Here is an 18,796-nt window from a genome sequence, read left to right as displayed (position 1 = left end):
TGGTCTTTTTGTATCTGTTTGTCCATAATTTGCCCCAACTGTACAGACCCGAAGTTATTTTTAGTCCCTTATATACGTCCTTCATATTTTGTTACTCGAGGAGACTTTTGGGCAGATGCAAGCATTGCAGCAAAGGGTCCCAGGTCCCAGGTCCCAGCCTGTCCCAATTGCGCTCTCAGTGTGTTTCACTGAGAATGGCATATTTTGGGACTTGTGCCCAGACAACATCCCAAGGCATAAGAGATGATTCTGCCTTAAGACACCACTCCCCTTCACAAACACCTATGCTCACTGCTCAGAAGCTGTGCCGACTTAAGCCTAGACACACACACACTTAGCATTTATTTATTAGGCTTTTAAAAACTGTGTCCTTTAGGACCAGGAATAAGCTACCAATAAAAAAGCAAATATAATTGTGATACTAATTAAAACTGTAGCAGGATATAAAGATCTGCCTAAAACATCACCTTGTTGAGAAGAATCAATTTAAAGACACAAGTCAGGATATAAATGTTGGCAAAAAGAGGTTGTCCTTAAGGAGGTTAAGAATTCCAGAGAGTCCTTCATGGGTTTGAAACTTGTCATGGAATCAGAGCAATACTCACAGAATATCCCTTGAAATGATTAGTAGTAGTAAGAGAAATGATGATGATAAATATGTTATCTGAAATAAACAATGAAAAATGCTTTTTAGTTAGCAAAGAACTCACTCTCCATGTATCCTCTCATTTGATGGAAACCTGGAACTCCTCACAGGTATTTCAGAGGCAGCCCTGTGTATTATCAGCTGATGTTCCAAATTGTAGGCTCTCGGGATAAGGAATCATTGAGCCCAGCTAGATTGTCCTACAGATGTTAACAGTAGCCTGTGTTTGTGGAGCCAGGTCCAGTGCTGCACACGTTATATTAGTTATCTCATTAAAACCTCACGATCTTCATCCTCAGTTAACTTGTGAGGAAACTGAGGCTTAGCAAGATGAAGCCACTTGCTCGTGGTTACTCAACTATCAAGTGAGAGAGCCAGGCTCTGGGGCTGGAAGGTGCTGCTGTGACATCCCAAGGTCCCCGTCCTGCATAAGCCCACATTTTTTCGAGCGGACAGCCGAGGTAAAGACAGATTTCCTGCCTTGCAAGCAGAGGGTCCAAAAGAAGACAAGGGGAGACAGAGGACCTGTATTAACCAGCTGTTTGACCTTTTGAAAATCTGACTCCTACAGCCTCATTTTCACCTTCTGTAAAACAAGTTGCTTAGACTAAATGCTCTCTGAGGAATCACCCAGCATTAACATTCAATGATACCATGAAATATGTCACGTCTGCTGACAGGCAAGTGTGACAGGAAGGGAAATTTTGCTATTAACAGAAAGAAAGAAGAGCAACAACCATAGTCCCTTCTGCATTCTAGAGGAGCAGCAGAATTCCTCCCAGGGAAGATTAGAAATGCACCTTATTGAGCCTTTGGTTTTTAGTATATTTCTTATAAAAGAGTCTTATAAGTCCTCTGGTGCCCATCATTTACTGATCACAGTGCTTCAGAATCCTTCTCAACACAGTGCCCCAGGCAACCAACAAATGATCAAAGTGGACATGCAAGATAAAATGCATTTTATATCCCTCCCATACAGGAGTTATCTGGGTTAAAAAAAAAAAGTATGTATCTTAAAGACGTATAAAGGTTATATTGTGGTCAAATGGTAGATAGGCGGCAGTCTCTTGAACAAGTGCAAGTCTGCTCAGCACATTTTCAGGGGCAAGATTAAAATGCATCTGGGAGAGCCCAAGCTGTGATTGTCCAGCAGACCTGACAGTCACATTCATAAACTCTCAGTATTAGAGCTTAATTAACACCACCGAGCATAGGATTCAGTCCGTTCACTTTCAGCCACGAGAGGGAAAGAGCAGCTTCTCAGGGAGAGTCCACACCCAGACCGTCAGATTCTCTCTGGGAGAATGAGAACTGCTCTCAGAATGCCGACTCCCACTGGGCTCAGGGACAAAACACACAGATTCTCACATCAATCTATTTCACGTCTTTTTCCTTTGGGAGTGAAGACAAGCCCGTGGGATCAGGGCAGCAGGCTGGAAATAATGGTCGGAGGGAGAGATGGATGATGGGAGAGTCCGGGCTGGCGCCTTGCTGCTATGGCATCCCAGCTCTGCCTGCTTCGGTGACCACCCAATCTCTACTCAGAGGTGCCTCCAGGAAGGAGTGTGTGTCCTCCCAGCTTCTATTTCTGACTGCCTTTGGCCTACCCATTCTTGCTGCCTTTCCTCTGTGAAAAGTTGAATGATACAGCCACAGCCAAGGAAAAACACAGCCTGCAAATCCAGCTTTCTTCTCAAAAACCAGGCAGTCCCATGAGACCCTTTGATGTGCTGTGTGTGTCTTTGATGAGAAAAGAAAAGGTATCTCTAGAGATCCTGGTTGGTGGTCAGTCAACACCCGTGCACTGAGTAGCCACTGAGGGCTGGGCACAAGGGGACATGAGAGAAAGCAAGAGGGTGAGGTCTTACTTCATGGAGCCAACAGTCTAGATGGGAAGCTAGTAAAATGCATAATTAAAATCATAGCTGGAGTAACTGTCATGGATCAAGTGCTATGAGGATGACAGTGGGCTATGGGAGCCTGGTTAATTACCTAATCTGGGCACTAAGCAGTGAAGAGCACCTGCTCCCACGAACGTACACATATGCACAGAGCCTTGTCACCATAGCTACATCCTCAGCTTCACTCCTCCTCTGCGTCATTCTCAGGCATCTCCCTGAGAAAGCACCCCAATCCAGGATAAGTCATGCTTTCTAACTTCCTGAAACAGCAGCAGCAGTGGCTCTGGTCATACGGGGGATCAAGGCAGTGAAGACTACAGCCGCTCCACTCTCTGCCCTTTGCCCCCTAGCAGCTTCCTGCAGCTACTAATATTCGGTTTCCCTTACCCTTTCCTTGTGCTATCCAGGATTTTTTCAATAAATTCCCTGATTGATTTCAGATTCTGTTTCAAATCTCTGGTAGGTTTCAGCTTTGCTGATTGGACGCTGACTGACTCGGGGCACAAAGATGTCCAAGAGACGGCCCTGCCTTCAAGGTCGGCTGGGGTCAAGCCCTTGCCCTTCAAGAGCAAGAACCCTCAATCCTACTCCTGGGCATATACCCAGAGAAAACCATGATTCAAAAAGACACATGCACCCCAGTGTTCATTGCAGCACTATTTACAATAGCCAGGACGTGGAAGCAACCTAAATGTCCACCAACAGAGGAATGGATAGGAAGATGTGGTACAACCTCCTAGAAAAATGGAAATAAAACCAAAAATAAACAAATGGGACCTAATGAAACTTAAAAGCTTTTACACAGCAAAGGAAACCATAAACAAGATGAAAAGACAGCCCTCAGAACGGGAGAAAATATTTGCAATTGAAACAACAGACAAAGGATTAATTTCCAAAATTTATAAGCAGCTCATGCAGCTTAATAACAAAAAAACAAACAACCCAATCCAAAAATGGGCAGAAGACCTTAAGAGACATTTCTCCAAAGAAGATATACAGATGGCCAACAAACACATGAAAGAATGCTCAACATCACTAATCATTAGAGAAATGCAAATCAAAACCACAATGAGTTATCAACTCACACCAGTCAGAATGGCCATCATCATAAAATCTTCAAACAATAAATGCTGGAGAGGGTGTGGAGAAAAGGGAACCCTCTTGCACTGTTGGTGGGAATGTAAATTGATACAGTCACTATGGAGAACAGTATGGAGGTTCCTTAAAAAACTAAAAACAGAACTATCATACGACCCAGCAATCCCACTACTGGACATATACCCTGAGAAAACCATAATTCAGAAAGCGTCATGTACCACAATGTTCATTGCAGCTCTATTTACAACAGCCAGGACATGGAAGCAACCTAAGTGTCCATCGACAGATGAATGGATAAAGAAGATGTGGCACATATATGCAATGGCATATTACTCAGCCATAAAAAGAAACGAAATTGAGTTTTTTGTAGTGAGGTGGATGGACCTAGAGTCTGTCATATAGAGTGAAGTAAGTCAGAAAGAGAAAAACAAATATCATCTATTAAAGCATATAGGTGCCACCAGTGGGAAGCAAGTTTACACTTTCATGTATTACTTTCCTGTGGCAGCTGTAACAAATAAGCACAGCTTGGTTTAAAACACAGAAATTTATTCTCACAGCTCTGGAGACCAGAAGTCCTGAATCAAGCTGTCATCAGGACCACCCTCTCTCCAGAGGTCCAGGGGAGAATCCATTCTGTGCCTCTTCCAACTTCTGGTGGTTGTCAGTGTTCCTTGGCCAGAGATTGCGTCACTCCAGTCTCTGCCACCATTGGCACATGGCCTTCTTCTCCATGAGTGTGAAATCTCCCTCTGCCTTTCTCTTGCAAGGACACTTGTGACAGCGTTTAGGGCCTGGATAATCCACGATCATCGCCTCATCTCCAGATCCTTAACTTACATCTACATACACACTTTTTCCAAATAGAGTAATATTTACAGTTTCCAGGAATCAGGACCTGATACCTCTGGCTTCCCGGGGGAGGCTGATGCCCTGAGCTCAGAGGAGTTCACAACATCCCCTGGGTAAGAGCAAAAATCAGCAAAAGCCACAGCCCCACTGATAGAAAGAGATGTTGTCCCCTGGGCACCTGAGAGAGCCACTCCCAGACCCGAAGGATGAATGGGGCATGTTCGTTGAGTGGAGACACCCTCTCACTGCACAAGACTGACTCTCAGATGCCTTCCAAGAGCTTAGCTGGTATTGAAAGAGGACTTGGCTGGGCTCACGCTTCTGGGGAAATGGGTGGAGAGAGGAACGGCAGCGTTGGCCGCAGCAGAGGTTTATACTGGCCCAGGAATTCATTTGGGGAAAACGCTCTCACTGCTAGACCACTTAAAAGGAGGACTCAGAGGTTCTGTTTTCCCTAATCTGTGGAGTTTTTCATGCCAACAAAAGCAGCTTAATTTTTTTGCCATGGCAAACTTTTTCTCCCATGTCCAGCTTCACTCTTGAGAAGAGAAGCATCTATCTTCGTATCCAGCACAATACTCAGCATGACAACAGGGAAGACTTGAATGATCAGGCTCAATGGACAATATCCAGTTTTCCTTTGTCACAGGGATGGGCAACTGGCAAGAAAATTCTAGCACTCAGTTTTTCAGCTCTGGTCCTCAGTCTGGCACCTCTGGTCTTACTTGAATTTGCTTTTTTCTCTGTAGTCATCCTCTCGCTCTACAGCATTCGTCTCTCTTTCTCCTCGCTCCCACCCACCCCCTGCTTGTTTAACCAGGGACATGTGTACATGGAAAGGCATAACTCTTAGACCTTCACTTCCAAGATGCATCTTTGGAAGGTGCCCAGCTGAGATGCTGTCAGTGCCCTGGCCGTATCCCCTCAGCATTCACCCCGCCATAACTCCTGCCACCAGCGAGCAACTGTGATGCTCACCCAAAGGCCCCCTCTGACTGCAAAAGCCCCCTGTGCCTGCTGTGCCCACTGCAGCCCACCAGGGGGTCAAGGGTCACACACCATGTGGGAAAAGGCCCTTGACGAGCCGCTGACCGGCGATGGACAAACGCCCGGCTCCCTCTCTCCTCGGGTGGGATAATTCCAAAGCCCACGTTCCACACTGGCCCCCAGTGTTTCTGGTGGGATTAAGCTCTGTTTGTCCCCGGTGGAGGATGGACCACCGTGGTGGACTTGCTAGAGGATGTACATTTATTTGGCTTGCCTTCCCGCCTGTCTGTCTTCCCCAACCCCTCACTGCTTCCCACAATCACCTCTGCCAAAGCTATTTGCACTCAAATACTTGTCTCAGAGTCTGCCTTGGGGAGCAGCCCAAGCTAGGACGTCCTCTTGTCATCATTTTGGGTCCGCCTGTGTTTCCCGCACATCCTTTCTACTCCGCTGTGGCAGGTTCACACCCTGAAATCTGGTCCCTTTGGTCATAGTGTGAGAAAACGGATGTGGCATCTCCACACTTCCTTACTGCTCTTGGTCAGACAAAACTGTCCCCTCCTGTTTGCTTATTATCTCATGTTACACCCTGGTTTAGCTTCTCTCACAACAAACACACGTTCTTCCTTTCAGAAGTTATTCCAAGGCCAGTTAATGGTAAACCTCAAGCTTTTCTTGCTATTTTCCTTTTTTCTCAGTTTTTACCCATTTTTTCGTGTGTGTGTGTGTGTGTGTGTGTGTGTTTCCTCAGAAGAGACCTGATAACGGCCTCTAGAACAATTCAAGTTGGTCGTTTGACCCCCTTCCTCTACTCTCAAGCCAAATAAGGCTCTTCTCGGGAACCTTCCCATCACCTCTCCCCGCTGCAACTCTGTCAGATCAGAAGCTGGTCTTCCCGACTCAATCCCTTCCAGAGCTGTTAATAGTTATCTTTCTGGTCTCTGAATTCCTTCAGTTTAATTGGCATCCTCTGACACAGACAGCCTTGAACTATGTCCAGGCCAGCTCAGCCTCCTTGACCTGCTCCATCCATGACCAGACCCCGGCGTCAGCTTTGCCCCACAGGGATCTTTTGCCTCCGTAATTTTTGCTCCACTACTGGGTGTCTCTCGCTGTGTGTGGCCGTTGACTCCTGGCTAATAGTCATGCCTGCTCATGTGATTAAAACCCCAAACCGAATATGAATAGCTATTTCAGTTGCTGGTCGTTTGATCAAACTTCCTCAGTGTTACCCCAACAGAACCCAAGTCTCTGGAAAAACCCTTTACTGGGGTTTTTAAAAGCGAGGTCATGGGTCAACACAGCCCTGCCGTTGCAGCTCTCTGCTCCCCCATGAGTTCGTACATGATCACGAGGTTGGTGGTGAAGGGAGGCTACGAAAGCCAGTGCAAAGCGCCTGGGCTTTGACAGCACATGACCCTGAGCTAAATCTCGGTTCCACCCCTTCCTCACGTGTGACCCTGGACAAGTTAAGCAGCCACTCTGAACCTCTCTTTCCCCAGTGGCAAAATTGCGGTGATAAAATCTACCTTGCAGTGTTGAGTAAAGATGAAAAAAGATAATGCACATCTTATTGATTGGTCACTTGTGGGAAGGAGAGTGTTGGAACCTTTCATTATAATGGTGGATTTGTTGATTTCTCCTTGAAACCCTGATAATGTGAAGCTAACCCAGTGCAGGCCCAGAGTCCACATTCAAAAAACACACACGTTTGATAGGAAGAAGGCTAAAGCCAGCAGACTCCCTCGTTTTATCTTTAACAAGACATCATTCTAGACAAGGGGTCAGCAAAACAACCTGTGAGCCAAATAGCCCACTACCTCTTTTTGTATGGCTCGTTTTTTATATTTTAAGATGTCATTTTAAAAAATAAAAGGGAGAATATTTTATGATCCATGCAAATTGTATGCAATTCAAATTTCAGTGTCTACAGATAAAGTTTTATTAGAACTCAGCCACACCCATTCATTCACGTGTAGTACGTGATTGCTTTCATGCTACAAAGATGTAGTCACTGTAGCGGAGACCGCATGGGCCACATATCCTAAAATATTTTCTATCTGCCCCTTCACAGAAAAAAGTTTCTAACACCTAATCTCTGATCCTGAATTATTTAAGCTATGTTAACTCTAAAGAATGCCTCCAAGTTGCCTCAGGTAATGGGAGTTTATTAGAAAGCAGCAACCTTCCACAGAAAAGCTGGGGTGACAGTAAAGTGAGGTGCTGGCACACGGCATCTGTGACCCTTGACCTGATGTGCCCCTGCACGTGGACCACAATGCTGTGGTTGCCCTCACAATCAACTTAAGAGGCACCAAGTAAGAGCAGGAGTCTCCAAGCCTAAATTAAACTGGAAACTCTGTCTTCGATACTCCAGGTCTTTCAAAAGCCTGGCCCGTTTTCACTTCTTTACCTTCTGCTATCTGTTGGGTACTGTCCATCTGGTGCTGCGTACATACTTCTGTCTCCTTGAATCTCCTCAACAGCCCTGGGGGTCAGTGTCATCATCTCATTTTATGGGTGAATAATCTGAGGCTGAGGGAGGTGAAACACTATGCCTGAGGTCACCCAGCTAAGAAGTGTGGAGCTAAGGATTTAAATTGGGTTTTTCTGACTTCAAGAACATTTGGTTCTACCCATTCACATATGGAATTCACATATGAATTTCATTCTAAGAAATGGAAAGTAAAAGCTTAATATTTTAAGATAAAGTCTGAGCTCTTGTCTGTTTTCCACTTTACCAGGGGTACAGAGTGGGATGCACTGCCCCTGCTGTGCGATCTTCAGTACAGTTGGGTAATCACACTTGAAAGGGCAAATTGCCTGAATGGACCTTTATTTCACATCTACCAGTGTGCACTATATCTCCCGAAATGTCCAGGGACTAACTTCTCACACACCTGGGATTTAGGAACTTAAGCTGAAAGCGAGTGGCTCGGTGATCCTCTAAATTAGGCTGTGATGTGACTTTTCCCCCAACAGTGAAAAGCATCACTAAGACTTGATTACCATGTAGGGATTTCTGATTGGATGAGAGGACATATCAAAGGGCCAATCACACGTCGGGGAAGCAGAGGTGACCCGGATGTCCACTTGAAGCAGACCCCTGGCTGCTCCCCTGAGATCTTGGGAAGCCCGCCTGTTGCAGGAGATGGTAGACCCAGAGGAGAGGACAGAGGGATCACCCCAACATTCCCACAAAGAACCTGAAATGAGACACTTTTATGAAGAAAATTATTGATTTTTGGAAAGCAACTTAAAGCGAGATTTGAGGTCCTTAGGACATCCTAAAAATAATTCTGTTTAAAAATACTGAAAGTCATCTTTTAGTACAGATGCTCCAAAAACATATTTTAAAATTAAATGTAAAAAATGAAAAGCATATTTTAATGTTATAAAACTTTATTTTTAATAAAATTGTGATCTGGTTTTGAGATCTCATTTCAAAACATACTAACTCCAAAATCAGTCATTAAAATAAGAGTAAAGAAATGAAACAGTTACTGTGGAATTTACATAATAAATATTACTTTGGGGGGAAAATGAATTATAGAACCACATATTAGGGAAGAGCTTAATCTATTCTTTTTAAAGAAGTAGCATAAAATATGTCAAACACAAATACCAAAAAAGACACAAAAAGATGGAAAAAAGAAATAATTGACTAAAATTAATGGTTATAGAATGCTGATCTATGCTTAATGACCAGTGTAGAATTCAATCCCAGATCAGTTCGAGGACAAACAGTTTCCTCCATGGACGCTTGTTTGGAGCTGCCAGGGAAACTAGACCAGGCTGACAGAGGGACTCAGTAGAGGGAGGGATGGGCAGCGGGTCCAGAGTATGGAAAACCAAGAATGAAAACAAGAGTCTGCAAGTGGCAGACGCCTCCAAAAGACAAGCACGGCTCACACTCCTGTAAATGGTACATAGACGTGGGGGGGGGTCTCTCGTTTCTCTGTTCCACACTCACATTCATTCCATTCCCCTCAACTCCATCCCCAGTTACAGGCCTTTCCAAACACCATCAAGACTCAAGTCACTAAAACCCATCTTTGTGACCCTTGTTTTTACAATCCTCCCTCTTCAATGAATAATGGTGACTGCTGCCAACATCCACTTCCTATTATCTGCTACACGTTGGTATCGTGCTTCCCTGGAATAGCTCCCAGGACTTGGGACCGAGGCGTGCCGTGCACTGGGCACACTCTGGCCCTTCTAGGGGCAACATGATGTGTAATTTCCACTGGGAAAGCAAGTCAGCTGGGGAGGAAGAGCAGGTAAGGATTCAGGTGATTCTCCTGAGGGGACCTGGCAACTCTAGACACGGAGTGAGGCTGGGTGGCCAGGAAGTGGTGAATTTTTCTAAGGTGGGGAGACAACGGCACATCTCTCCCACATGGTGGAACCACATTAAGGACCCTCACCTGTGAGGAGTGAGGGACACCCCGGCTAACTTAATGCGCTGCCCCTGAGGGCAACCCTCCACTGCCGGGAATGGGCTGGGCAGCCATTCTCCATAACTCAATCCCAGCCACCATCCACCCTTGAGCACTTGTTATGTTCCAGCACCAGCCTGAGCAGAACGTAGGCAAAGGTAAGTAAGAGTACACGCCGCACAAGGTGGGTGCCCACAAATGTTTGTTGAATGGCTGAATGAGTGAAGACATCTCTGCCCTCAAGGTTTTTCACACTCCCATAGAGGAGACACAAGCATAGAAAATGTAGTGCTGAAACAACCAAAGTATGAACTGGGCACCTTACCCAGACATGGGAGCAATCATGACTTCTATTTTCGTGGCTCAAGGAGCACTGAGTCTGGATTTGGAAAGATAAGCACGAGCTCTCCAGTTGTAACCCAAGCAGAGAAAATAGCACACGCAAAAGGATGGATCTGTAAAACAGCACGGGGCGCTCAGGGATCTGGAGTTGTTCAACGCGGCTGGAGAATGGAGTATAATTCCTGTGTTATCCTGGCAGGAGATACCAGCAGGAGAAACTGAGTTCAGGCAGAACCTTCCAGCAAGGTTTGAGGCACACACGCAAACTCCCCTGTCATTTCAGACCAGAAGAACCTGGCCGCAGGTCATGACTAAGCTGCCTCTCCCCTCCGGGGGCTGGAGAGTAGGAGCGGGGCACCTGTCCTCTGGTTCCCCTTTGTCACCAGAAGGTGTCTGTGCAGTGGTGGTTGGCACTCGGCGGGGCCATGCTGGGTCTTCACGCTGGCTCCACACTTCTCTCGTAGTCAGTCTTGCCTCAAGACAAGGCCAAATGGAAATAAACTGTTGTGGTTGGCCCCTTTCCCAGAGAAATTAAATGTAGCCCCCTGAAGCAGTAGGCTTCAAAATGGTGTGGTGATCCGGGCTAAAAATGGCCATCCGGAAGGAGGTGGATGCGGAAAGGGATCCAGGGATGAGAAACGGGCCAACTAAAGGATGGCTATGTGCTGCAAGGTGTCCTATGCGCAAGTCCTCACGGGCTCCGCCAAATCAAAACAGATGCGCGCAGGACACTGGACCATCCGAAGCAACCGTAAGAGGGGCTTTTCTCTATGGCTCCAGGCCCAGAGCCAAGGCTAGCCGGGACAAATGCTGTCCGGCTGCAAAATTAAGCTCTACCCCACAGATAGCGTTTACCGTGACATAGTATTAAAGCCCTTTTAGAGCAAAGGATATGAACAGGCACTATACAAAGGGAGTAATAATGGTGGCAAGCATTTGTTTTTTAAAGTTCAACTTTTACAAGTAAATGAAATATAAAATGATACCATTTTTCAAAAATGTTTTTTAAATAATAATAGACAATATTAGTGAATTTTGGAAATAGGTACTCTCATACAATGCCAGTAGGAAGTAAATCGGTTCACCTATTCAGAGTTTTGTTCTTGAAGAGAGCACTGAGAAACACAGGAGACAGATGGATTGGAAGGGGCAAAACTCAAGACAAGGAGACCACCTGGGGACAGGACTGCAGGCAGAGGGGAGGGTGGCCCGAATAGAGTAGTGGCAGCAGGATGGAGAAAGTAAACAAAATTGATAGGATTCACAAGTCTTGGGAATTGATTGGACTAACTAGATAGACAATGTCATTCACTAAAATAAGAGTCTGTCGTCACCGTCACCATCACCATCATCGCTAACCTTTATGGATCACTGAGTATGGGTAAGGCATGTTCTGAGCACTTTACAAGTAATAATACATTTAATCCTCACAGCAGCTCTATGAGGCAGGGGCTAAATACCTGTCCCCATATGACAGATGAGGAAACTGAGGCACAAGAGTTGAAAACCTGCCCAAGCTTCATACATTGAGATTATTCTCTTCAACTTTGTGTTTTTTTTAATGGAAATAACTTCAAAATACAGTAAGGACTGAGTATATAAATGGTGGTACAGTCATACGGTGAAGTGTATACTTTACTTTAGAAGAATATTTGATGAATGGAAAAAGACATACAATATAAGTGGGGAAAAATCAACCACAGAATTTGGGGGGTTGGGGGTGTATATAAGATTCTCATGATCTGATGGGAAAAGGCCACTTAAAGTAAATCCACTTAAAACATAAGCAAGTGTTATAATGAATAGCAAGAAACGGATCGATGAGCGATGTATCTTGAAAACTTAAACTAAAAATTATAAAATATTCATTCATTGTATATTTAATACTATATAGGTTATAATTAAAACTTTGAGCTAATGCTTAGAACCCAGACTGAAAGGAAGGTTAGGTAGAATCTTTCTGACAAACTGAGTCAAGGACTCGTGTGCTGTTCCTTGAATCAGAGGGAGATTCCGGTATTGTGGCTGAGGGACACGGAGTAGAAGAGAGGAAGGAACGCAGCGTAGTGTGTGCACTGTCAAGGTCACTCCTGGGGGCAAACAAGGGCGTCATCTCACCAGTGACCTTCCAAGGAGGGCAGACTTGTCCACCTGGGCACTGACCATGAGACTACTTCTCCCCGAGCTCCTGGTTCCACATTGCTTGTAGGCTGTTCCTGGGGCCACTGAAGCTCCCAGCACTTCTGGGCTACTTGTGTGTGTTGGAAGCTGCACCAGTGCTGACACATCAAAGAAGCCCAGGAAGGAAGTGAAGGGTAGGAGCCATTAGTGTGGATGTCCACAGAGAAGCTTCTTCTGTCCTAAAGCCCTGGCTATGGGCAAGGTGAGGCCAAGAGCAAGGTCGTGAGTCTAGCCATCAGAGGTGACCGATACAATAACACGTATAACATGACATGAAAGCATTCTGCTTTGATTTGCAACACAGTCATAATGAAGACCTCTGCAGAAGCATTGCACAGATATTTGAGATCATCATTTTCCCCAAAGACCTTCCTTATCCTTTAATGTTCTCTTTTAAAGCACCTTTCCTAACCTCCTCTTGCTTAGTTTCTCTTCGTCCATTGTTAACTGTCCTGACCCTGCCAAACAACATTTGTCCATCACTTTGTATGTGATTCCAGCAATTCTCCAACACAACTTCACGAAACAACGCATCTTTTCCAAGATACAGGATTCCTCCTTGCAGTGAACGTATAATGTGTTTGCAGTTAGCAGAGAGCACAGCCACCAGGTGATAACATCCTCACAGGGCACGGCTTTCCTCTACTCTATCTGAGGACAGAGGGAGGGCTAGCCCGAACCCCTGGATGGCTGCATCTAACTCAGTGGAGCCCCAGAAGATGAACGAGATCCACAACTGTATTAGCAAGTGCCAGAAACATCGTTGACCAATGGGCTTTCGCAGGGGATAGAAGACAGAAATGTCCTGCCACGAAACTCCTGGGTACAACCCACCACCCCGTGACACGCACTACCCCGAGTCACAGCCCTTGCTTCTGACCAGCCAGGTATGTGGCCCCTCTGCAGGGAGAACATGCAAGAGGATGGGAGGTGGGGGAAGGGGGAGGAAGTCTCCAAAAGCCCTAACTGGAGGCAAGAAGGCAACTGGCACAGGGAGTGATAAGGATCCAGGTAAGACAGGAGCTGTGTCACTTCACTTTTCAAGAGTGACGTTGAGAAATCTGATTGGCCTCAGAGCTCAGGTGTCGGGGCTCAGTGGGTATTCATTTCATAACCCGAGCCCCTAAGCCTTCATCTGAGTTGGGCTGTCATTGAGTACCACCAGGGGTGCTGCCAAGCAGCTCCTCAAACAAAAGCCCCTTTCGCTTCTCTGCCCTGGGAAAGGCACAGGTGAAACCCACAGGGCCCGGGCCCGCTGGAGACGGAGCCTCCTCTACAGGGGCCAGCCCTGATTTTGTAAAGGGCGGTGATTACCAGTTGATCTGACCCATGCAGTGTTGTTCCAGGACAAAGGGAAGCCACTTCCAGGGGAACTGATGCCAGGGCCAGTACCAGTGGGTGGTCACTGCCCACTTTTGCTGATGCAGCCCTTCTGCCTGCCAACCCCCTTCCCACCTCTGCAGCTGGGAGTGAGTCACTGACACACCCGTTTCCGAGGCCTAGCAGGCCAGCCCTGCTTCCCAGCAGACGATGTGTCCAGGCACAGTTGAGGGTTCACCTCATGACTAATCACAAATAATGAATTGTGGTGCTTCTGAAGAGTGGCCAGGGGGGGCTACGGGAGGAAGATCTCTGTTCCTGGGCCAAATAATCCAGGCCGGGGGCGTGTCTGAGCCACCCACCCTTTACCGACATGGTTCTTGGAACTCTGTGAATAACTCCATCCGTATCCAGGGATCCAGGGTGGCAGACCACAGGCCCCTGGCATCAGGCCTCTGAGTTATGACCACTTAGCGGGCTCCAGGTCTGTCCAGATGACCCAGCTGAAAGCCGGCCCCTCGTCTCAGCAGAGAGGAAGCTCAGACACAGTGGTTCAGCCCTGGGCACCTGAGCCCGCCTGCCCGGGTTCTTACTTGCTCTGCACCTGGTAAGGACTCACTAACAAGCTGTTATTAAGGTATGGGGACCTGCATCTGGCCCCGGAATTAGGGACCAAGGGAACAAAACGGCACAAATGCAAGTAGCGGTGAACTTCGGAAGCACCACACTGTGTTCTGGGCCATCAGTCGACTCCCCTCGTGTGCGGGGAAAGATCTAGCGGTCCCCACCTCCCCTCGGCCCCAGAGGGGATAGCGAAGGGTTAGTGAGCCAGGCCCCGCCCTTTGACATCGGTGGCAGGCCTCAGCCCTGAAGGGAAAAAGGGAAACCAGTGTGTGACAGGGCCCGTGGGCCCAGCGCACTCATGGGTCCTCATTCCTCAGCAACAGGCCTTCGGTACCAAGTTCAAAGCCCTTGCCGGTGGGCTAAGGCTCGGCTGTCTTGACCACATCGGGTTAGGTCGGCTCTGGAAGTAAACTTGACCGCGCCTTTGGGGGAGGTGTCACCACCTTAGCTGAAATTCTGGGCTACTTGTCCCGACCTCAGGGGACCCTAGAGCCCTTTGCCCAGCCCCGATCATGTGTCTGGAGGAATTAGTTACCTGTCTGCTGAGGGAGGGTTGGAAATCATCACACCACAGAATCACCAATTTTTTTATGCATGCCTTCACCTGTAGATTCTAAAAAACTGCTAAATTCCTACCATGCCAGCTTCTTTGCTGGACACTGAGGGTAAAACAAAGCCCTCTTGGAATTTACAGTCTATTAAGAGAGACCCAACTAAATGAGCAATTACAATAAACGAGCACGACAAATGCTGCGATGGGACCAGGGTGGGTGCCACAGGGATAGAGGAGGAGCAGGCAATCCAGCTGGCCAGAGTGGCTTCCTGGAAGAAGTGGCCCTTCAACCATGAGAAGGGAGTAGTAATAATGCTCCCTTACTCTTAAACCTGAGATACTATAGATGCCCCCAAAGAAGCTGAGCTCTTTTTTCCCTACAAAAATTACCTTTCAAAAAAAAAAAAAGGGAGAGGAGAGATGTTCTTATCTGAGCCTTTAGAAAGTTTCATTTCTCATAGCAAAGAGCCTTTTCTCTAAGACTTTATCTGGACCTGTTTAGAGAAAGCATATTAGGCTGACATGACCTGTCGATACTAGTTTACAGAGATGCTCGTTATGGGGATGTTTATAGAGATGACCATATAAATTTGGCTAAAAATAAAGAAGGTAGAGGAATATAGCATAGCTTTAGTTATTATTCCTGGGATGGTAGCCTCCCCGTTTTGTTAGATATTGTGAACAAGCATGCCCAAGGGCCCTCAGGATACAGTACAAGAGATCCCCTTGAAATGACATCAGATAAGCAATGGGTTGTTGCCTGTCCATCTTACATGGATTCAGAAGGGCTGCGGCTCAACAGCTGAGAGGGAAGTAAAAAAAAATGGATGTGCTCTGGTAAGAGAAAGACGCTGGTGCCAAAGACATCCGTAGTAAAAGAAAGTATTTTAATGAAATGAAAATAAAATACTTTATGTGCTATGTAATCTTAAATATATGTGTATCCCTAATGAGTTAACTTATACCCTAGGGTTTGTATAATCAGGTTGGCAAAAAACAAAACACTTTTGGGGAAACCTTCTATTGAGCAGATGGAAGCTTGCCTTATCTTCGAGGCTGCCTTCTAGGTGGGCAAAATGAGAAGTCTCGGGGCTTCCCTGGTGGCGCAGTGGTTGAGTATCTGCCTGCTAATGCAGGGGACACGGGTTCGAGCCCTGGTCTGGGATGATCCCACATGCCGCGGAGCAACTAGGCCCGTGAGCCACAACTACTGAGCCTGTGCTCTAGAGCCTTTGCTCTGCAACAAGAGAGGCCGCGATACTGAGAGGCCTGCGCACCGCGATGAAGAGTGGCCCCTTCTTGCCACAGCTAGAGAAAGGCCTCGCACAGAAACGAAGACCCAACACAGCAAAAATAAATTAATTAATTAATAAACTCCTATGCCCAACATCTTAAAAAAAAAAAAAACAAAAAAACGAGAAGTCTCTTCAGAGCTTGGTCAACCTACAAGAATGTATTAAGAACCTAACTGGGTATTGTGGTGGCCATGAAAAGGAAACCAGGGCCCTCGCATCCAGGAGTTTGCACACGAACTCTGGAAACCAGACCCGAGGGTGGGAAATTATCAGAGGAGAGGAGATGGCAGGGCAGGGTAGACGAGTCTTCTGTGGCACTGGAATGGCCCCCTTGTCAAAGCATGTTCTCCAAATTCAGGTCCACTGTGTCTTGAACTTGGAGGCATCTTGTGTCCATGGGCACCCATCGATAGGAACCAGAGGCAAGGCAAAAGTACCAAATTAACCCAGAGGTGCCCCGTCTTGCCAGTGCAGCCCCCCGGGAAATGGAGAGGTTGATACAGTGGTCCCTGATAAATCAATACCTGGCAGGCAAGGCAAGGGATCTCAGGGAGTCCCCCACATCGGGACCCCCGTCTGCTATGTCGCCAGGCCCCAGCCATCCTTCTGAGACCATGAGGTCCTCCCCAGGGCCCAATCTGCCTCTCTTCAGGCAGTCTGATGGTACCAGGCACCCTCTGTGCCCCAGCTCCTGTACATCTGTGGCTGCAGAAATGCCACAGATCAGAGCAAGCGCCCCAAGCTGAAAATCGGCTGCTTCCTTTCCCTGTGCCCACAAGCCCTCAGCTCTCTGCCAGCAGCCCTCTAATACCATGATGCTTCATCCTGAGCTCACCAATCGGGCACAAGTGTGGCTGACCTGGTCATGAGAGGCAAGCACCTAGGCAGAGCAGGAAGAAACAAATTTGTTTGACAGCCACTACCTTGAAGGCGACATTCATCCTTTTTCCAAAGCGTGCACCATTGGCGACTTCTACGTGAGATTTATGGGAACATTATTCGGCAAATCACATGCTGACATACTTATCTTGTTAGCTGTCAAGATGTGTAAGTATGCACGTTGACTGCCATCATTCAGCCTGCATAGAAAAACACCAGCACTCAAGAAATCTGACACAATAAATACATTTCCTAACATGATTTGTTAGATTTATATTAATCCTTTGTTCAGAGCTTGTCATAACTGACCTTAAATAGACCTACAATGACCCACAGACGAGAGGCCTCGAGTGGTCACTTGCCCCACATATAAAGCCACAGGCTGCCAGCACCACCTGGAGAGATGTGTGATGGAGAAGCTACCCAGCCTGCATCGTATATTTTATTTGTCTTTTGGTATCTAATTACCCTGAAGGAGCCACTGAAAACCATAGGTTTAGGCCTTGCCACCAATGCAAGCAGAAAGCCAAGGGGCAGGTAAAGTAATTGACATATTTCTCTCTCTTTTTTTTTTAATAGATCTTTATTGGAGTCTAATTGCGTCACAATACTGTGTTAGCTTCTGTTGCACAACAAAGCGAATCAGCCATAGGCATACACATGTCCCCATATCCCCTCCCTCTTGAGCCTCCCTTCCATCCTCCCTATCCCACCCCTCTAGGTCATCGCAGAGCACCAAGCCAATCTCCCTGTGCTATGCTGCTGCTTCCCACCAGCCAACTATTTTACATTCGGTAGTATATATATATCGATGCTACTCTCACTTTGCCCCAGCTTTGCCCTCCCACCCCATGTCCTCAAGTCCATTTTCTATGTCTACCTCTTTATTCCCACCCTGCAACTATGTTCATCAGTACCATTTTTTTTTTTTTTAGATTCCATATATATGTGTTAGCATACGGTATTTGTTTTTCTCTTTCTGACTTACTTCACTCTGTATGACAGACTCTAGGTCCATCCACCTCACTACAAAAAACTCAGTTTCATTTCTTTTTACGGCGGAATAATATTCCATTGTATATATGTGCCACATCTTCTTTATCCAATCATCTGTTGATGGACATTTAGGTTGGTTCCATGTCCTGGCTATTGTAAATAGTGCTGCAATGAACATTGTGGTATGTGTCTGTTTTTGAATTATGGTTTTCTCAGGTTATATGCCCAGTAGTGGGATTGCTGGGTCATATGGTAGTTCTATTTTTAGTATTTTAAGGAAACTCCATACTGTTCGCCATAGTGGTTGTATCAATTGACATTCCCACCAACAATACAAGAGGGTTCCCTTTTCACCACACCCTCTCCAGCATTTATTGTTTGTAGATGTTTTGATAATGGCCATTCTGACCAGTGTGAGGTGATACCTCACTGTAGTTTTGATTTGCATTTCTCTAATGATTAGTGATGTTGAGCATCTTTTCATGTGCCTCTTGGCCATCTGTATGTCTTCCTTGGTGAAATGTCTATTTAGGTCTTCCGCCCATTTTTTAACTGGATTGTTTGGTTTTTTTGATATTGAGCTCCATGAGCTATTTGTATATTTTGGAGATTAATCCTTTGTCTGTTGCTTCCTTTGTAAATATTTTGTCCCATTCTGAGGGTTGTCTTTTTGTCTTGTTTAT

The sequence above is a fragment of the Pseudorca crassidens genome, chromosome 17 (assembly GCF_039906515.1).
Source record: "Pseudorca crassidens isolate mPseCra1 chromosome 17, mPseCra1.hap1, whole genome shotgun sequence".
NCBI classification, from domain to species: Eukaryota; Metazoa; Chordata; class Mammalia; order Artiodactyla; family Delphinidae; genus Pseudorca; species Pseudorca crassidens.
The sequence above is the reverse complement of the archived record's forward strand: the minus strand, read 5'-3'. Positions refer to the sequence as shown.